This window comes from Ochotona curzoniae, unplaced genomic scaffold (assembly GCF_017591425.1).
Source record: "Ochotona curzoniae isolate NIBS_2020 unplaced genomic scaffold, NIBS_Ocur_1.0 contig_430, whole genome shotgun sequence".
Lineage (NCBI taxonomy): Eukaryota > Metazoa > Chordata > Mammalia > Lagomorpha > Ochotonidae > Ochotona > Ochotona curzoniae.
The window spans coordinates 14,577,954-14,598,020 of NW_024466219.1; the positions used below are offsets into that span (position 1 = coordinate 14,577,954).

The 20,067-nt window shown below is 48.0% G+C and overlaps 1 protein-coding gene and 2 non-coding genes across 3 annotated transcripts in view; 2 read left to right on the top strand and 1 right to left on the bottom strand.

Moving 5' to 3' along the window:
- Positions 1-7,241: 7,241 nt before the first annotated feature.
- Positions 7,242-7,314, top strand: TRNAK-UUU. The gene has a single exon. It is a non-coding gene; the product is annotated as a tRNA-Lys (tRNA).
- A 481-nt stretch (positions 7,315-7,795) lies between these two features.
- Positions 7,796-7,868, bottom strand: TRNAK-UUU. The gene has a single exon. It is a non-coding gene; the product is annotated as a tRNA-Lys (tRNA).
- A 3,415-nt stretch (positions 7,869-11,283) lies between these two features.
- Positions 11,284-20,067, top strand: part of MDM4 (MDM4 regulator of p53) — a 78,627-nt gene continuing 69,843 nt past the window's right edge. The window contains exon 1 of the mRNA XM_040985498.1: positions 11,284-11,384. The gene's annotated coding sequence lies outside the window, so the exon portion shown is untranslated. The remainder of the gene's footprint in view (positions 11,385-20,067) is intronic.

Here is a 20,067-nt window from a genome sequence, read left to right on the forward strand (position 1 = left end):
GGTGATCATCGGGCCCAACTCAGCAGCCAGCGGGAGCACAGGTGTATGGGGCCACGGATGATTCCACATGACTGGGGGAGAAGGCCTGTGGGCGGGTGGAGCACTCCCCCGGGGAGCTGGGGGAGGAGCAGATCAAAGACCTGGTAGTGCAGTCTGATAGAAGAAAAATGTTTTCAAGAGGAACCAGTGCAAGCCACCATGTGAAGATTCTCTAGGTGACAGAGAGGCTGGGTGGGTGAGGAGCAGTGGAGCAGGGGAGTGTGAGCAGAAGAGGATCTTCTGAAGCGTGACGGAGGAGGATCTGAAAGTCAGAGTACACACTGTGTCTTCGCCTCTTCAGGTCCTCTGGGCCCTCTAGCTTACGGTGAGCAGGTACCAATGGGCAGCTGTGGCAAGAGGCTGAGAGGAGTCAGAGAAGTCGGGGTGCTTTTTTCTTCAGTCCCTTTGCCTGTGAAGTTAGTGTGGGCCGGCTGCCACCCTCAACCGCAGCCCACAGCCTCCCTCCCCTCTCCGACGCCTTTTCTCTCGATTCAGATCATCGCTTCCTTCCGCAGACTTTTCAGGCGAGGGGTGGAAGTGTTGCTTTGCTGTGGTCCTAGGGTACTGCTCATTTTTCCTTTTAAGTTTTGCTGTACCCTGTCAACCTTTTGTACATTGTCTCTTATTTTCTAAGAGATTATGCCTCCAATTGGAACATCCCACTTGCTTCTCCCCAGGATCTGATGATGCAAGCCAAAGGCCACAGGCTGGATTCTTGCTAACACACTTGCAAGATAACAGAGGAAGGCACCCCCGCCATCCTCACAGGAGAGCCAGCTGGAGTCCCTGGCTCCATGCATGCTTTGTTGTGTTTTTTTTTTTTTTTCATGACAGTCATGAAGCAAGAAGCCTTCAGAAAACATAACCAGTTAGGGGCAAAAGGAGACCACAGAGTGTCTGACACCAGGATGGGAGGGTTTGTCAGGAAAGCATGAATGCCTCACTCTAGGCCAGCAGGAACTTCAGGCAGGGTGGGACGATTGAATGCCACTGGGGTCAGTAAGAAAATGCCCAGCACCCACGGAGTGAGAGAAGCCCTAGCTACACCAGACTCGGGTGAACCGAAGCGTAAACTGGACGTGAGCGCTGTTAGAAGCATGGCAATTAAAGAGAAGGAGAAATTAGAAGGCAGTGGGTAGAGGGGACTGCAGCATCACATGCAAGTTTTGCTTTTTCTTTGAAAGATGGGAAAGACTTAAACATGTTCCTGTGTTGAGGTAGAAGACCTAGAAGACAAAGACAGTGAGGCAGAGGATGACAGTGAGGCAGAGGATGACGATGATGCATGAAAAAGGCCCCGGGGCACGGGCAGAGGGAATCCTAGGCAGACTGGAGTTGCCTCGGCTGTGCTTGAGAAGAATGGTCAACTGAGGGGTCAGAGGCCACCAGAAAGCGTCTGAGCAATCTGCTAAGAGGAAAGGGGTCAAGGTGGGGCTGCAGACCTAAGGGACGTGGGTAAGGTTCAGTGAGAACCCATGAGAGAGCACGGGCAGGGTGGAGAGCTGGTCTCATGCTGTGCATCATGGCTACAATCAGAATGCTTCATCACTCTGCAAGGGCTGAAGGCCTGGGGATAGAAGGTGAGGTCAGGCTGGGATGGAGGGTATTAGACGGTGCAGCAGAAGAATAAATAAAGAAGTACCAAATGGGAGCTGCCCAGGGAAGAAAGCCAGGCTGAGGAAGGACTGCAGATCATGGAGGGTGGATCAAGGACTTACCCAGCTCTGCATGATGGCTCAGTTGGCTAATCCTCCCTTGCAAGTGCCAGGATCCTAGTTTGTGTCCCAGTTATTCCACTTGCCCTTCTTGTGGCCTGGGAAAGCAATAGAGGACAGTCTAAAGCTTTGGGCCCCTGTACCCATGTGGGAGCCCAGAGAGAAGCCCCAGTCTCCTGGCGTCAGATTGGCTCAGCCCTGGCCATTGTGTCCACTTGGGGAATGAATCAGCGGATGGAAGCTATGTCCCTGCCGCCTGGAGGGTGCCTCCTGTCCCAGCCCCCACCTCCCTCTCCTTCCCTTTCTGTGGCCATTTCCCTCCCCTCAAACTGAAATGTCTGCTTGCTTCTCTCCAGAAACTGTGAACATTGTCACTTTATGAGGCAAAAGCATTTTGAGGATGTGATTAAATTCAGGAGCTAGGGGTGGAATGGGGTGTGGGACAGACTGGATTACTGCTACACTTACTGGCAAACCAGGGTAGGGGCGGTCCTGGTGGGGGTTATTGTGGGTCGCTCCAACTAGGCTGCAGCTCCTACTGGTTTAGGTGAGGGCCAAATATGTGCGGGGCAGAACCAGGCTGGACCGCAACACCCATTGGTTCCAGTGGAAGTCGGGAGTGAAAACAGAACCAACCCAGCAATTACAACCACCAGCTGATTGGAGCGATGGACGGTGCCTGGCCCTGTACTTGTTAGCACATACAAGAAGTTTCTTTGGAGATCTTCCTAATCTAAATGCTGGACTCAGAACCCTAACGAAGAAAAGAGAGAAGACAGAACAGGTCAACCAACCATCTCAGCTATGATGGACTATGTCAATCAGTGGATTTTTCAAAGACCTCATAGTGCTTGGAGTGGCAAGATTGACAGCGATTCATAACTGTTGCAATATCAAAACCACTCGAGCAAGAACCTCAGAGCATGCCCTACACCCGGGACTTGGGGAGGGTGGGAAATTGGGTGGGCCTTCTCCCTTAATACCCCCCTTTTTAACATGAAGGTAACAATATGGAAAACATACTAGTATTATCCACTTTCCTGTAGCCCTTGAACCTTCTTACTCTAACTAAGTATGTAAAGAATGTCAAAATAAATTTTATTAAAAAAAAAAAAAAAAAACAGTGGGACTCAAAAACAGTGCCCGTGTGGCATGCCTGTGCTGCAGGAGGCAGCTTTACTCACTAAGCCACAGCAGCAGCCCCTCAGGCAGTTCTTTGCAGGAAGAACAAAAAAAAAAAAAAAATTCAGGAGCTAGGAGAGGAGGTTGGGTTACACAAATGGACGTAGGCTAAAGGCACTAATCGTTAGAAACCCAGCACCCGGCCCAGCTGCAGTCCAGGGAGGTGCAGTGATGGCAGAATGACCAGGAAAAGGCAGCTAAGCTAGAGGATGGAGACCCCCCCCACACCTTTGTGCTTCCAGAAACCAACACAGCCATGCCAAGATCTTGATTTTAGCCTAATGAAGCCAAAAAAAAAAAGAGAGAGAAAGAAAGAAAAGAAATCAATTATGTGTCATACAGATTGGCTAGATTTGTGATTTGTTATGGTGGCAATGGCAAACTCATGTGGCCTACAGCTAGTTCTTCAGTCAGCCATTGATGAGTGTCCACCAGGATTAGAGCCCACACCCACATGGGATCCCAGCATGTGTAAGGAGAGGACTTTAGCTGTTCTAATCCTGGCAACCTGCTTCCCATCCAGCTCTTGCTTATAGCCTGGAAAAGCAGCAGAGGACGGCCCAAGGCCTAGGGACCCTGTACCCACGTGGGAAACCCGCAAGAAGCTCCGGGCTCCTGGCTTCGGATTGGCTCAGCTCTGGCTGTTGTGGCAGCTTGGGGAGTGAATTAGCAGACAGAAGATCTTCCTCTGTGTCTCTTCTCCATGATTCTCCTCCTCTCTATATATCTTCTGTATATCTGACTTTCCAAAAAAAATAGATAAATAAATTTGTTTTTTTTTTAAAGAGTGTGCAAACACATATAAACATCTCCTGGTTGTAACATCACTCACAGGGTGTTGTGATGGCTGGCCTTTTTTTTTTTTTTCCTTTCCTGAATTGTGGAGGGGCCGAAAGAGTAGGGTAACTAGAGTGGCGGCTCCTCAAGGCTTAGAAAATGCACAGGGACTTTCTAGGCCTAATGAATGGCCTTGCCCCAAGCTTCCCCTTCGTAAGACGCTTGTTGAACTGAGTCATTGATGAAGACCTGGATCTAGTGTACAGGAAGAGAGGGGTAGAGACAGCGAGTTTCAGGTTTCCATGCTAGCAAGAAAAGAACTAGGTTACTGGGCAGGGAGCAGGTGTCTGAAGTGAGAGGGAGGAGAAGGCGGCAGAGGCCGCTTAGCTGAACTCTGTTACCTTTGAGGCAGCTAACAGAAAGGCTGTGGTGTTGTAAAGTCCCGTATGGACTGTCTTTAGGAAGGCTCGTCAATCCTTCAGACCGGGCGGAAGGCTGTGACTGCTTTGTGGACACACTGATATTTTCCTTCCCTACACATCCACTGTCTTTAAGCCAGTCCTGCATCTTCCCCTTTACGGGCTGCACAGCGTGTGAGAAGTATCTATCCCAGCGTCTCAGCTCCTGAAGGTGAGCAAGATTCCTAGGCTGCTGGTTCCCAGTATTCACAGGACAGATTAGTGGGACCACTAGAAACCCTGAGCTAGTCTCCATTTAAAGTCATTAGGCCTTTTTTTTTTTCCAAGATTTATTGGGGCTCTGGGCTCCTGGCTTCGGATTGGCTCAGCTCTGGTCTTGGCAGCCACTGGGGGAGTGAATCATCAGACAGAAGATCTTCCTCTCCTTCTTTCCTCCTCTCTGTATATCTGACTTTCCAATAAAAATAAAATAAATCTTTTTTTAAAAAAACCCTTTATTTACTGAAGAGGCAGAGTGATAGAAACAGATCTTCCATCTAATGGCTCAAACCCTAGGTGTCCACAAGAGCCAGGGCTGAGCCAGGCGGATCCCAGGAGCCTGGGATTCCATCTGGGTTTCCCACATGGGTGTTTGGGATCCAAAGATTTGGGCCACCTTCTGCTGTTTACCCAGGTGTTTACCCAGGTGCATCAGAAATGAACCGGATTGGAAGTGGAGCAGTGGGGACTCTTGATGGCAGCATCGGAAAAATGATCGCTTAACATGCTGTGCTACCACACCAGCCCCATTTAGGGGACTTTGTGAAACAGCTTCTCTATGCCACGCATCTTATGATGGTCTCAATCCCAAATAACCTGATTTAAAAATGGCCAAGGACCTGAGTGGATATGCTCTTAGAAAATGCACACAAATGGCGAACCCACTCGACAGATATGGGGGAAGCTGTTCAACATCTCAGTCATCAGGGGAACACAAATAAAACCACCATGTACCATCCCATCCCCCATGGTAGACTGGCATGACAGAAAGACAAGATATGAGAAGAGATGGGGAGGGCTCCTGGGGTACCACTGCTGGGAAGATAAGGTGATACAGTCAGGGTAGAGAGCAGTATGGAGGTCCCGTAAAACACAAGAACAGAACTACCACACGAGGGCCTGGCACAATAGCTCAACTGGCTTTACTAGTGCTGGGATCCCATATGGGCACTGGTTGGTGTCCCAGCTGCTCCATTTCCCACCCAGTTTGTGGGGTGAGAAAGCAGACTTGAACATTCACCACACACACCCACAAAAGGTTAAATAATTGGGAGTGGGAGAAGGCTCAGGAAATAAGCTTAAGAAATAAAAGAAGGGCAGGCATTTAGCCTAGGGGTTAAGTTACCTGTCAGAATGCCCAGGGTTCCAGACCTACTTGGACTTCCAGACTCCAGCTTGCTACTAATGTGCTCCAGGAGGCAACAGGTGATGGCCCAAGCCTCCGGTATGGGAGTCCTGGGTGAGTTCTGGGCTCGGAGCTTTGTCCTGGTGCAACCCCTGCTTGTGCCGGCAACTGGGGGAGTGAACTGATGAATGATATATCTTTGTCTCCTTTCTTGCTCTCTTTTTGCCTCTCAGTACCATGACAAATAATAATAATAATAAATTTTTAAAAAGAAATGTTTTAAAGAAACAGAGGACTGCGCTAAACAATGAGGCTAGCCTGCCCTCTAGTGAGAAAATTAAGTTACGCAGCTTGTGTATGAAGCTGCAGGTGGGGCTGTTAATGGAACAAAGGTGAAAGAATAGGGTTACAGGCCAAACTCCCAGTCACCTGCCACTGCCCCTAAGAGGAAGTTATTCTCCTTAACCCTATGTGGGCTGGGTCAGCTGTCTCAGGGCCAGCCCTGCCGCTCTACCTCCTGGCAACCCTGTCAGATCCAGTGAATCATGGTTCTCCCAGTGCAGCTGGCCCTCCGCCTCTCCAATCCTCCCAGACTCACTGCTCCTTCCCCCACTGTGCCTCACTCTAAGTGTAATGTATTGATGGGCTAACCCCCTTCTATCTAGTTAGCACTCCACGGCTACCTCTCTGATCCTGAAGGAAAGGTTAGTGATATGGTATTTTTCCTCATGCAACAATGTGGGTGCCTAAGAAATACAGCTGAATACAAAATAAACGCCTCTGCTTCTTACTGCTTCCTCTGACAGCTGGGCCAGCTGCTGGCTGGGCTCCACATTGTCCTGTGGTCTCCTTGCAGGAAACTGACGATTCTTCACTGGCCCCCTTTTGATCAGCCCCTTCTTGTCTGTCTAGCCTCACCTGACGACTGGAAGCTGTGCTCTTGCAACTGTTATTTTGTTAAGATTGTTTCTGAGTCTTTGTCTCTTTCGCTAGACAGTAAGATCTGCATCCCATACATTTCTAACTTCAAAGGTAACCATCACCATAACAGACATTTTTTAAAAAGCTTAAATCTCTCTCTCTCTCTCTCTCTCACACACACAGTTAAATTACTTCATCCTGGTACATGTTGAGACTATTCTAATCTCATTCACAACGGGAAAAGGAATAGAAATGGTAAAACCCTAGTTTAGACGATGTCTCAGAAGTTGACTAATTAATCTCATTTTATACAAGTGGAAAGCCCCAGCCAGTTTGGGATCACAGTTTGATGGACTTTGTCCTAGACGAATCAGACAATTGTAGGGGAAAAAAACAAAAAAAACAAAAAAACTCCACCTGAGGCTGAGCTATTTTGCAGCCAGCCAGTTAATGAAACTAGACTGACTGGAGAGTTGCTTTATTTTTAATACTCCACGCGGCTCCCACTGGTGCACAGTGGTCCCTCTTTGGCAGGGCTTATGGTGTGAGCCTAACTTGAAAAGTGCAACTCACCCGAAAGGGGAAAGAAAGAAAAAAGCCCATCAAAATCGGAGTTAGAGGTCTGAACTCCCATTCTGAGGATCTTAATTCAGGCTCACTTTCCCATCGTGGCTTGTCTAGGGAAGAAAAGAAATTTTAAAAAGCAAAATGTCACTTGTCATCTAAATAAGATGCAGTTTGCTCGCTAGAAGTAGCCTAGGATAGCAATAGCAGGTGAACAGCTGAGAAGGGATCTTACTGAGCGCCCGGATAGCTCAGTCGGTAGAGCATCAGACTTTTAATCTGAGGGTCCAGGGTTCAAGTCCCTGTTCGGGCGGCTCTTTCTTTTCCTCCTTAGCTGGAGGCTTTCATTTATGCTTTCGATTCGATCCCTCCCCACAGCAGAAACGCTGATTCTCACATTTTATTCTTAATTCAGTGTAAATTTTCATTTTTCATTGGTTTCCACATGTGTTAGACATTCTCAAGGTAAACTAGTGGCTAGTAAAGTCATTGACCTGCTGGATGGTGCCTAGATTTTGCCCAGGGTTTTCCGGCGAGGAGTTTTTCAGATTGCCAACACTGGAGAAATGTGGGTGCCAGGATAAAGTTAAAATGAAATCCCCTCACACACGGCAATGGGGGTATCACGCCAAGTACTTGTAAAAACGGAAAGATTTATATGATATGAAGAGGAACCAAGGTACTTGTTATCTAGCTATGTTTGGTTAAGGCTCCCATAACGCACGCGTTATCTCAAAGATTGCTTTACGAACAAACTTTATTTATTAAAAATGTAATGATGAAAAAAAAAGGACCGCCCGAACAGGGACTTGAACCCTGGACCCTCAGATTAAAAGTCTGATGCTCTACCGACTGAGCTATCCGGGCACTGCGTTAGCTCCTCCTGCACCCTCGGCTGTTCAGCCTCATTCTGTGAAGCCGCTGGAAGCTCGCACCCACGGGAAATTCACTGGCGGCCGGGACCCTGGACTTCAGGCCGGAGCCGCCGCTTCCACCCGTGAATTCAGAGCTCGGAGCTCGTTGCGGGGGCGCCGAGCAGTGTAGGGTAGTCTCCTTTGATCTGGGGTCCACGCAGGAGCAAGGTTACGAGCACCGTGAGGCAACTTACCGAGGCGTTGCTGACCACGGAGAACTCGGTGGTCAGCCAAGCTCCAGCTGCCCAGAGACAGAACAACAGAGTCAGTCTCCGTGAAGCTGAGCTCCGGCTGGCCTTGGCCGAACGCAGGGGCGGGGCGGGGGTTCCGCAGCTCTGCCAGGAACCCCAAACCCCAGTGGAGTTGCTGCGACGACCTCAGGGACAGAGAAGGAAAGGACAGCCCGGGAGACACTGAGAGGGACCCCAGTGGGTCTCTTGATCGGCTGGTATCTTGCCGAATACCCGCCCCCGAAACTGGTTTACACTCACAGCACCTCTCGGTTTGGGCTAGCCGTGCCAGCTGAGGCTGGTGGCTACTCCATTGGACCGTGTGATTCAGTACTATAGCCAGTAATGTACCTAGTGCCCAGCTCTTCAACGTGGGCTCTGCCCAGCGTGTCCTCTAACTTCTCACACTTCTATGGTGCTGTGCTTGTTCAAATGGCTTCTCCCATCCCTGCCTTTGTAAATCCTATTAAAGATTTCACTCAAAGACTCCTTTTACAAAACCTTTCATAATTCTGTTAAACAGGTAGGAAAAGGTGATTAGAGAGCTACAGACTCGCATTTACTTTGTAGATTCTGTACAGAACCATGGCATTTCTCATTTGGGAAAAAAAGGAAATTGAATTTGTGCATTACATACAACATGCCCAAAAATGTTTTCTAAAGGAGTGAGGGGCCCACATTTTGAAAAAAAAAACCTTTGAGATTTTCGAAAAAATTATGCAAGAATATTTTGGGCACCCAAAGATAGGGAATCGTCTCCTTAATAATAATATGCCAAAAAACCAATAACATTATTGTTACATTTCAGTTTGTTAAAGAAAAACTGATGCTCATCAGAAGGCAAGACTTAGAACAAGTGAAAGCTGTCAAGATGGTGTTTGTGATACATAGAATCAGAAAGGATTAGTATGGGGATTCTAGAAAAAGCTGCTGTGAACCAAAAAGGAAAGACCAACAAACCAATAGAGGAATGGGCAACATACATGAATAGGCAACTCTGGATGAGGAACTTGAAGCCAGTAAGTGTGAAAAGATGCCCAACTTCATCAATAGTCACAGATATTGCCAGAGGCCAGTTCCAGCAGAGTTCAGAGCTCAAGAAGGGTGTGTGGTGTTGGCAAAAAAAAAAAAAAAAGACATGGACACCGTCACTTGGTGCCCTCTTGTAACAGCTCAAGAAAAAGCTGTCCTTTTTATTTACTCAGACACATCACAAGCCTCTGCATAATTGTTTGATTGCTCTATTTTTACTTCATGACTAAGTGGGTATGCACAGATGTTTGGTTATTTTATTTTTTTACTTAATGGTCAACCAGGTGCTCTTAAAGATAACCCTGTAGGTTACCTTAATCAGTTTCTTCAAATCAAGCTATTATTCATTCTTCAGTAGTAGCCATCAGGTGACAACCAGGACTCCAAGGCCAAGGTACATGTGATGACCTGCTAATCAGTAATACATTCCTACTACATTTCTATTTCCACAACTTGCCCATCATTTAATGGGAGAAATATGATACAAGGGAAAAAATGTGAAATTCAAGACAAAAATTTCAAATATTAAATCCCCATGCAATTACAGGCTCTATAACCCCATTAACAATGAAACAACAATCGAAAGCATGTCTCTATGACATGAATAAAATCACCCTATAATTTCTTTAGTTAAAAAATTATGAAAGCAGCTAAAACAGCTACATTTTCTATGCTCTAAAAAAGTTGCAAGGACAAGCTAACCTTTATGATCACAGCAACTATATATTCTTTGCCATAGCATACTCCCATCACTTCCATTAGTTTGTAAGATTCTTATCAAGCCATTTCCCAGAAGACATGCTACATGTCTGGGCCAGATTCCAGGGCAATGGGTAGGCACAGAATAAGGTGTCTAGAAACGGCATGGGCTTAACTGTACTCCTGTGCATAGTCAAAGGCCCACTCACCAAGACATTATCAGTAACATTAACTCCCAAGCTCACATCAGTTACAAAACCCATCTCACAGGGGCAAACAACAATGTCTCAATAGATTACAGAATTCTTAGCAGATGGTTGAGTGTCCATGCAAAAAGGGTGTGAGACTGCGGTCAAGGTGGTCAGAGAGGCATCCTCTGGGTCCTGCCAAACAGCTGGAAGCTCCTCTGGGCCTTGTCAAACAGAGGAGCTGTTCCCTTCACACCTTCGTGTCATCAATCGTTGGTAAAGCACCAGTAATTCGGTCATTCCTCTGCTACCAGTCTGGTGTTTATTGCTTCAAGTTCAGAATCCACGTGGCCCTTACAGGGGGTCTTTTCAAAAATATGTCTTACCTTTCTTTGTGCCAAAACCTAAATCCTGTTCAGACAGGTTACAAAGCATTCATACAAGCTTGTTTTGGTTCTCCCCCCCCCCCCCCGCGTGGTTTTTAATAATATGCACTTTTCATGAATTTTGGAAGACCTCTCTCATACCATTCTTTAAGAGAGTGGGTGGGGAGAAGGCAAGTGTATTCTTTCATTTTCCTGTGTGTATAAGGTAGTTCGTTAATTTGTTTTTCTAGGAAAGCCGCAGGTGAATAATATCGGCTTCTAATTCTTTTAAATACAGAATAAGCTACAGGAACATCGTCTAATAGTTCTTTCTTTCTTTTCTTTCTTTAAAAAAATTTTTTTATTACAAGATTTGCTTCTTTTTACTGCAAAGGCAGATCAGATTTACAGAGAGGAGACACAAAGAGAAAGATGCCCCGACCGCTGGTTCACTCCTCAAGCGGCTGCAATGGCTGGAACTGATCTGAAATCAGGAGCCAGGAGTTTTCTCCAGGTTTCCCACGCGCGTACATAGTTCCAAGGCTCTGGGCTTTCCGTCTCTGCTTCCCCAGGACACAAACAGGGAGCTGGATGGGAAGTTGCAGGTGGACTCCCACCACGCTCTCGGTTTCCGCCCGGCTCTGCAGTCCGACTTCCTGGGACACGTGTGTCTCTAAATCCCACACGTCAAGACCGACTGTCGTCTACCGCCCGAGACTCTCTTGCCCGACGAGGAGCTACTCAATGGTCTGAAGAGCTTGGCCTCTCTAGCCCTTCCCCGGGGTTCGTCGATGGTTTCCTCAGGCTTCACCGGAAACTCTGCGGGGAGAGAGGTACAGGAGGCCGGAAGTGCGCCACCCCTCGCCGTTTGAAAATGCTGCCCAGGCCGTAGGGCCTACGGCGGCCACCTTACCCTCCGGCCGGCGGGGGAAGCGACTCATGGAGCGGTCGTGAGGTGTGCCTGGGGGTTTGGGTGGTTGGCTGGGTGCCGGAGGCTGCGGGGAGCGGGGCGGCCGGCTGTGCGGAGCTCGGAGCGGGGCGGCCGGCGGGAGGAGCTTCGCGCGTGGGATGGCGCCTGGCGGAAGAGGGAAGGATTGGGGGGCGAGGGCTCGCGGGAGTCAGGGGTGGAGGTTCCTTGAGGCGATGTGGTCGAGGATCTGCAGTGGCGAGAGGCGGGTCGGCCGTTGGACGGGGTGCGGCGCGGTTTTGGGGTGCAGGGCGCCCCGGGGGAACCGTGCGAGGCCGGCCGGAGCGTGACATCCAGTGTGGCTGCAGACTTTAACGTGGACTCTTTGAGTCTGCGAAGCCCTCGCTTCCCGGGCGCTCGAGTGTGTGTTTGGCGAATGCCCTTTTGGGGAGGTCACTTTCGGACCTTTGTGGGGGTGCGTATTGGGATCAAGCGCTTCCCGCTCGCATCCCAGGAATTCTTGTACACCCGGAAAAACTGAAAACCCACCTCGGAGAAAGTGCCTTAAGCTCTTCTGAGCCTTGGAGTCTTCGGCCGGTGGAACCTGGCGTGTTGAGTGTTCATTATATTTAAGTTCCCTGAGAAACGTAACTTAATTTAAAAGGATTTCGTACTATTATAGTGTGTCAAAGCGTTGACCAGGATAGAAGGTGTTAGAGTGGTGTTAAGTAGCGCGTGCCTATTGATTGGAAAAGGTGTGCGAACATCCCTGGCTGGCCTGCAGCGTTCTCGGTGGTTCTGTACTTTCTCATCTGTTCTCGGCAAACTCAAGTTTCTATTATGAAGGACTTTATTTTTTCTTTTTATGCCGCGCATGAAAACGCTGCGCCGTTGGTTTACTCCCCCAAGGTCTGGCAGCCGTTGGGACTGAGCTGGCTCTGTCCTGGCCTCCCACGTGGGTGGTGACCGCCAGACGGCTCCCCTGCGCCCCCCACGTTTTTAAACAGGGGAATGATTTTGAAGTTATTGTTTGATACGTTAAGTTTTTCAAATAACAGCAACATAAGTGGCTTTCCATGCGGTATTGACCCCAAATACGGCAGCAACCTCAATTCTTGTCTCGCAGAAAAGAAGAATTTTCGTGCGGACACAGTTTAGTTTTAAAGCAAGATTTATTAGAAAAGTTGAGAAAGGAGACTCCTGTCCTAGTGACAGGAGGGGGCTTTGAGATAGAAAGGACACGTGCATGGGGGGTGGTGTTGTGGTCTTTTAAAGCTTTATTTCAGAAAGGGATTTTCCAAGGACAAAGGAATTTCCTGGTCCCCAGGTATCTGGTTTTTGGGGCAAAAGACCAGAGATATGCAAGACATAGGACATTCCAGGCCTTAGGCAGATGTGTATTACTTCCTCCTGCCCTTGTTTCAATAAGGATATCAGCGTGAGGCCCTCCCACACAATGGCCGATACTTCAGGTGGGAAATTGACATGCTAATTAATAGCACCCTTGTCCCTTGGAAGAAATGTGCTCTGGTGAATCTAAGACACGGTGAGGAAATTACCTTTTATATAAAGAAATGACTTGGGGACCCGAATGCCCTAACTGCCTACTACCCAGTCTAACTCCTCTCACAGTATGATTTTTTTTTAAAGTATATGTATATATTTGCCTAATATTGGATTGCAGGATCGTACCGAAGTTTCTTGGTGGACTTAGGTTATGTCCTGGCTTGTATTGCAGATTAAACTCTGGAATTGTGGTAGGGTAGGCAGCTAGTTCAGGCTCAAGAGTTTGGAAGAGACACTCCCCCCCACCCTCACCTAGGCGTTCCCTCCTTCCCGCCTGTGATGCTCACCTATCATCACCTAGAACCTGAGACCAGAGGTGTTGCGTTGTTGTGTGACCACTCCCCTCCCAAGCCCCTATAAAGGCCCATGATCGGGAGGGACTCACTCTCAGTCCTGTGCTTCAGTGGCTCTGACACTCCCACTCTTGGCCTCCCCAGTACCTGCTTGCTCTCTGGCTTCCTGCGGACAGACAGTCCCCAAGCATGGCCCCTGTGTGTCTGTATTCCTCAAAATTCTGTTCACTGCTCGGTGGAACAGTGAAGGCAGCAATGCTGAGATGCTCTGTATTTCTAATTCGAGCGCTATTGGGAATTCCAGGAGAGTTGAGGCTTAGCAGTGATGGAATGTGGGCAGAGAAGCCAGGGAAGGTGAATGCAGCTTTGTAAGAGTGCCCAGGCTGTCGGCTGCATGTCTCTTAGGATAATTTATATTGCTGGGGAAGTTGGGACACAGGTTTTTGGTTTAACGGATGGACTTCAGGGTAATGACTGTTTGGTCCTCTTGGGGTTTCGGTTGACTGAATTGCCATATGGACTTGTGATTTGGTATTTCTAGTGGGCCCTGTTATCACTAAACTTGGCTAGTGAAGACTCTTTAATAAACCCTAGACTTGTCTAGCATGATCCCGCTTGCATCCCGCAACAGAATGGCTGCTTGCTGCTTGTTTCACTTTTTTTTGGTGTGGGGCAGATCTGGTTAAGAACTCCATCAACATCCGAAGAGTAGCTTCCTTTTTGAAAAAAAAAAAGTTTTCTTTATTCTTACAGACTTGAAGACTAGAATTAGTGCTTAATAGAATTAATGTTCAAGATCTTAGACTTGAAAAAATTGGTAAGAATGATTGGTTCTGCTAAATTCTGATGAAAATATTTTAGTTTTAAAATCACAGTTGTTGCCAGAGGTAGAGAGTTGAAGATGAGGTTTAGGAGTCTTTGGCCATGATGCAGATCCCATAGCTCCAAGCTTCCCGATTGTGGAAAAGAATCACATTATAGAAATTATTTGAACCGGGATGCAAACAATGTCTACATACTGTATAAGGCTCTTTTTTTTAAGAGTTATTTATTTTGATTGCAAAGTCAGATTTATAGAGAGGAGGAGAGACAGAGAAAGATATTCCATCTGATGATTCACTCCCCAAATGGCCACAATGGCCAGAGCTGAGTTGATCCAAAGCCAGGTGCCAGGAGCTTCTTCATGATCTCCCACACAGGTACAGGGTCCCAAAGCTTTGGGCCGTCCTCGACTGCTTTCCCAGGCCACAAGCAGGGAGCTGGATGGGAAGTGGAGCTGCCAGGATTAGGACCATATGGGATCCTGGCGCAATCAAGGCTAGAACAATTTTAGCTTCTGCGCCACCACGCTGGCCTCCCTCCCCCTCTTTTTTAAATAGTGATGGAACAATCTTTTCACTTCATGTCCTGTAGAATCTCATACAATCTGGATTTGGCTAATTGCCTCTGTTGATTTTTTTCACTTGAAAGGCAAATAAAGGGGGAAATCTCCCGCCAATTCATTGCTCAAATGAGCCAGATGAAAGCCAAGAGCCTGGAGCTTAGTTCAGTTGGAACCTGTGGGTGGAGGGGCCCACGGGCTTGCCCCCCCACCCTTGCTTGTTGCTTCCGGCAGCCTCTCACTGCCTCCCACTGCCTCCCGCACACACAAACGTTTTGATGGGGGAGGCAGGTGGTCCAAGCTCTTAACTTCTATGCCAGGCGCACCTGCCCCGTTGCTCCCTTTTAGGTTTCCTTCTTCCTCTACCCTGTATTTCACTATACACTTGTTAGTAGTTTGCTCTAGGATTTTTCCCCCAGATTTTGATCAACAGTAGCTAGATGGTGCTTGTTACTTCCTGTTTGGTTCGTATCAGGAAGTATGTTATCTGAGCGAGCTTGTATTGTTGAGTGGGGTGGGTTAATGCTCTGTGGTGTCCCATGTATTTTTCAGTCTTCCCCTTTCCCTATGGTGTTTTGGCTTCTGTTGATGTCTGTTGAGGTGACATTTAACTTGAGCCTTGCAGGGTTGGGTTGGATCAGGATTATCTGGAAGTCACAGTGCTGTAAATGAAGAACCAGGGGTGCAGAGACCCTGAAGTAGGAAGCAGAGCTGCTGAGAAATTGAGAGCCAGGTGGCTGAGACCCAGTGAGCACGGAGGAGGACGGTGAGGACAGGCCAGGAGTTGGTCTTCAGAGCCAGAGGGAGGAGCCAGCTGTTGAGCTCCTGGACACTGCTGCGGGCTTTTTGCTTTGGTTTAATCCTCCTAGCTTCAGTGTTGAAATTGGAGTGGACTAGAAAGATCAGTTTAGAGTATGTTGCAGTGATCCGGGCAAAAAATCACACTTGTTTGTTTGGGGCATGTGGTCTTGCAGATGGAGAAGAGAGGAGGTATTGCAAGATTGAGGAGTTAACATCTACCAGGTTTGGTGATGGGTGTGATAACCCAGAGGAGGGAGGGATTGTGGGTGACTGACTTTCTGCTTAAGGAACTGAGTGTTATTGGCAGCTACAGTGGGAAGGATTTTGGATTTGACACGTTATTTGGCTTCTTTAAGCTTCCATTTTCTGCTTAAATAGTATGTAACAATTGAATACAACATTGTTATGTTCAAGAGAGTCCCAAATGGAAAAGGGAGAAAATACTACTCTGAATTCCCAGGTTATAAAATTCATTGCACAGCTTATTCTTTCCCGTGTTTTCCTACTTAAAAACCCACTCATCTCGGTCTCCACTCCCTTTGCCTTGCAATGAAAAGTAATTTTTTCCTGCTCTGAGCCTTTGTGGCCTTTTATGATCACAGCACTTTGTACTTGGTGTTAAAGAACCGCTTATTGTAGTGTAAATCCTTCCAGGCTGCCGTGTGGTCAGTTCCTGTTCTTACCAAGGTGCTGACTGCAGGACTGGCTCCCTTCCCCAAGGTCACCCTGATAGGGGCTGGTGGGGAGGGAAGACAGGCTGGGAGGGCAAAATCCTGGCTGGAGGTGCCTGTTGGAATACAGCTATAGTTTCTCTTCTGCTTCATTGCCTTTTCTCTCCAGTGGCTGTGACATAGCATCCTAGTCAGGTTCTCCCCAAGTGTGAATGAGGGCATTACAGAAGCCCCTATCACAAGGAGTTGACAAAAAAAGCAAGCAAATGATAGGTTTGCTTGTTAAAGTGTCTTCCTGAGGAAGAAGGTGTGAAATCCTGGCCTGTGGAATGGGGGTGTGGGGTGGATTTTCCAGTTCCTGGGGCATTCTGTTGGCCTGTCCCCTCACTGTAGCTAGGCCCTGGAGTCTTGATTGCCTCAGTGTTCTGGTTGGCATGGTAGGTGGCGGTCTCTAGGGAACAATTAGTAGTAAGAGCCTAGTATTTCTGAGGGTGGAAAGATACAGGCTTCATTGGAACAAATGTGTGAGGGCAGATGGACCACACTGATTAGCAACCAAGAGATGAGGGGAGATAACAGTTGGAAACAAGAAAGAGCAGAGGGCTGGGAGAACCAGATGTTAGGCATGAAAATAGAAAGTTTGAAATAAAGAAACATGCAGATGGGATAAATAACAGGATGGGTACAGCAAAGTCATCATTCCAGCTTCCCTGCTAGTGGAAGGTAACCTCAGTGCATGGGCCCTGTCACCTGCATGGGAGCCCTGGATGGAGTTCTGGGCTACTGATTTCAGCTGGGCACATTTGGGGAGTGCACCAGCAGATGGAAAAGAAATCTCTGTCTCTCCCTCTATCTCCCTGCTTCTCAAATAATCTAAAAAGCCAAAGTGTATTGATGTCACAGTTTTCAACAGCCTCACTAAGTGGAAGAAGATGGTGTATTCAGAGTGTTGAGTGGACAGCCCAGGATTTTATAGTCAACCACAAACATTGAAGTCCACATGAATGCTTAAAGTACTCACAGGCATGTAAGGTCTGGGATGCTTTGCAATAAAAAGAGTTGCATTGAAGACATACTAAAAGATTTAAATCCAGAGACTGTTGGGAGTGATACATGAATTTAAGGGGAATATATTGCATGGTGTCTTAAAGGCTAAAACAAAGGAAAGAAACCTTTGTTCTGAAGACCAGGTGATGTCTCTGGTTGTTTATAGTGGAGTGACAGATAGCACCCTGAAGTGATGACATGAAGACAGAGCCTGGAGCAGGAAAGACAGAAGTGTGCAGGTGCAGGAGGATGCACGTCGTTTACAATAAGTGGAAGATGATTACCAGTTAAAGTATAAAAATTAACAAAGGGAAATTTCTTTTAAGATTTATTTTTTTATTGCAAAGTCAGATATACAGAGAGGAGCAGAGACAGAGAAGATCTTCCATCCGATGATTCATCCCCCAAGTGAGCGCAATGGCTAATCTGAAGCCAGGAACTTTTTCCAGGTCTTCCATGTGGGTGCAGGGTCCCAAGGCTTTGGTCCATCCTCAACTGCTCTCCCAGACCACAAGCAGGGAGCTGGATGGGAAGTGGAGCTGCCGGGATTAGAACCGATACCCATATGGGATCCTGGGGCGTTCAAGGCGAGGACTTTAGCCGCTATCACACCGGTCCCAACAAAGGGAATTTTTACCTTTTATTTATTTGAGGGAGAGACAGAGACCTCTTCATCTACTGGTTCATTCCCCAGCTGGCCAGGGCTGAGGTCCTGAGCCAGGAGCTTCTGGGTCTCCACTGGGGTGCAAGGCCTGAACGCTTGGTGGTCATCCTCCCCTGCTTTCCCAAGCCATCAGCCATTTAGGGGGTGAACCAGCAGATGAAGATGATCTCTTTTTCTCTCTTTTCTACCCCATTTCAAATACATTTTCTCTTCTGTATCATATCTAATACAAATGTGTGAGACCTGTAGAGGGAAAATTATAAATTGTTTGAAGGGATGAAATTATCAGTAAATAGAAGAATGTAATATATGTATGTTGATTGGAAAACAGCTTTAGCTATATATTCAATATAATTTCATTCAGAATTTCAGGAGGATTGTCATGGAACTGCATGAGATGGCAACATTTATAAGAAAGAGTTACAAAAAGTGCCAAGTCACTTCTGAAAAGGAAGGGGAGGACTTACTCTACCTGATAGCCAGACTTAACAAAAATTAAATCAATGTGTAATTCTGTAAACAGCAGAAGTGAGAAGTGGACTAAAATAGAGAACTGAGAAGCAAGCTGTGTGTTGTGAAGATTGTGTTTGCGTGCGTGCGTGCGTGTGTGTGTGTGTGTAGGGGTGTGTTCGGCCTGGCAGTTAGGATGTGGGTTGGGGCATCTGCATCCCGAATGGGAGGGCTGGAAGCCTAGTCCCGGCCCTACTCCTGGTGGAGCTTCCTACTAATGCCTTCCTCCTGCCTTTCTGAGAAGGCGGTGCCTACGGCTCGGGTAATTGGGTCTCTGCTGCCCACGTGGGAGATTAACCTGAGTTCTCAGCTCCCTGGTTGTACCCATTAGGGAGCAAACTGGCAGATAGGAACAAGCTCCATCTTTGTGTCTTTTTCCGTCTTGAATTGAGAGAGTGATTTTCTATCCACTGGTTTGTTCGCCAAATGCCCACAGAAGCCAGGACCCTGACACTCTATCCGGGTTTCCCATGGGGATAACAGTGGCTCAAGTGCTTAAGCTTTACACTTTTCCCTGTCCAGCTTCCTGTTAATGCATCCTGAGACAGAGCAGATATTGACTCAGTTACTTGGATCCTTGTCTACGCGTGAGACCAGGTTGAGTTGGAGGTTCCTGGCTTCTGCCAGGCCTTCATAAATAAATCTCCCCCCCCCCCCATGTGTAAATGAGTGTAAGACCTTGGCTAGAAGTTTTTTCATTTCCAAGAGTAAGAATGTTGCTTTTAGCCCAGGTGCCTCAAGCAGGGGTGGCTCTGGCCTGGACCTGCCTTAAGTCACCTGGAGCCTGCATACTGGGCATGCTGGGGTCTTTTAACCCCCACACCACCCCCCTCAGCTGGCGCTGCTGGCAGTGATGGCTCCAGGCTGGGCCTGCCTGAAGTCACCTCAAGCCCACATGCTCCTCAGGAGCGGTGGGTGACTTTGAGGGCCTGCTAGGGTCTTTTAGCCTTCTGCCCAACTGGTGCCACAGCAAGGGTGGCTCCAGGCTGGGCGTTCTGGTGTCAACAGTTGGCACTCTGTGCCTGGTGGCATGCTTCAGGAACTTGTGCTTCAGGATTTGCAGGGAGATTGGGGGTTGCCCAGGTGAGGATGGGTAATGACCTGTGAGTTCATGCCCAGATGTGAATTACTGCTGAGGGACAATCCTGGAAAAGAAACACTGTGAGTGTCGGTAAGGAATGACTGCAGAAGGACTCCAAAAGACAAGTGCATTGTGTTGCAGGTGAACGAGAAGACTGAGTCCTGGTGGTTTGATGGGGAGAAACCAGACCTTTTTTATGGGTCAGACCGATGCTGCAGCCCACATAGGAGTTCTGAGCTGGGCTTGTTAGCATGGAACATTGTTGTTCACCACATGCCAGCTCACACAAACACTAGGGCAGTGTGAGCTGGAACTAGGGGTGGCGTCTAGCACAGCTAAGCTATAACACCCACTGACAACTGCCAAAGTGAGGCAGGCCATGCCAGACTAGACTGCATGCGAGACTGGATGGTAGGGGACAAACACAGTAGGGGATCTGCATGGGGCTCCCCTGTTGGACCACTACCTCCACTGGTGAGCGTGAGAGCTGGGATGGGGCAGAGCAGGCTGGTTAGGGCTACAGCACCTTTTGTCCTCTTGTGAGATGGATCAGGTGAAAGCCAGGCTGGGTTGACTATTCTTACCTGTGCATGCTTAGGTCAGAGTGAGTGTGGCATGGTTGGGCTTTGCTGCAGCATCAGCTGGCAGAGGCTGGCACGGGGGCAAATTCTGTCAAGTTAAACTGCAGAACCAACTGGAGAGTGCAAAATCTGGGAG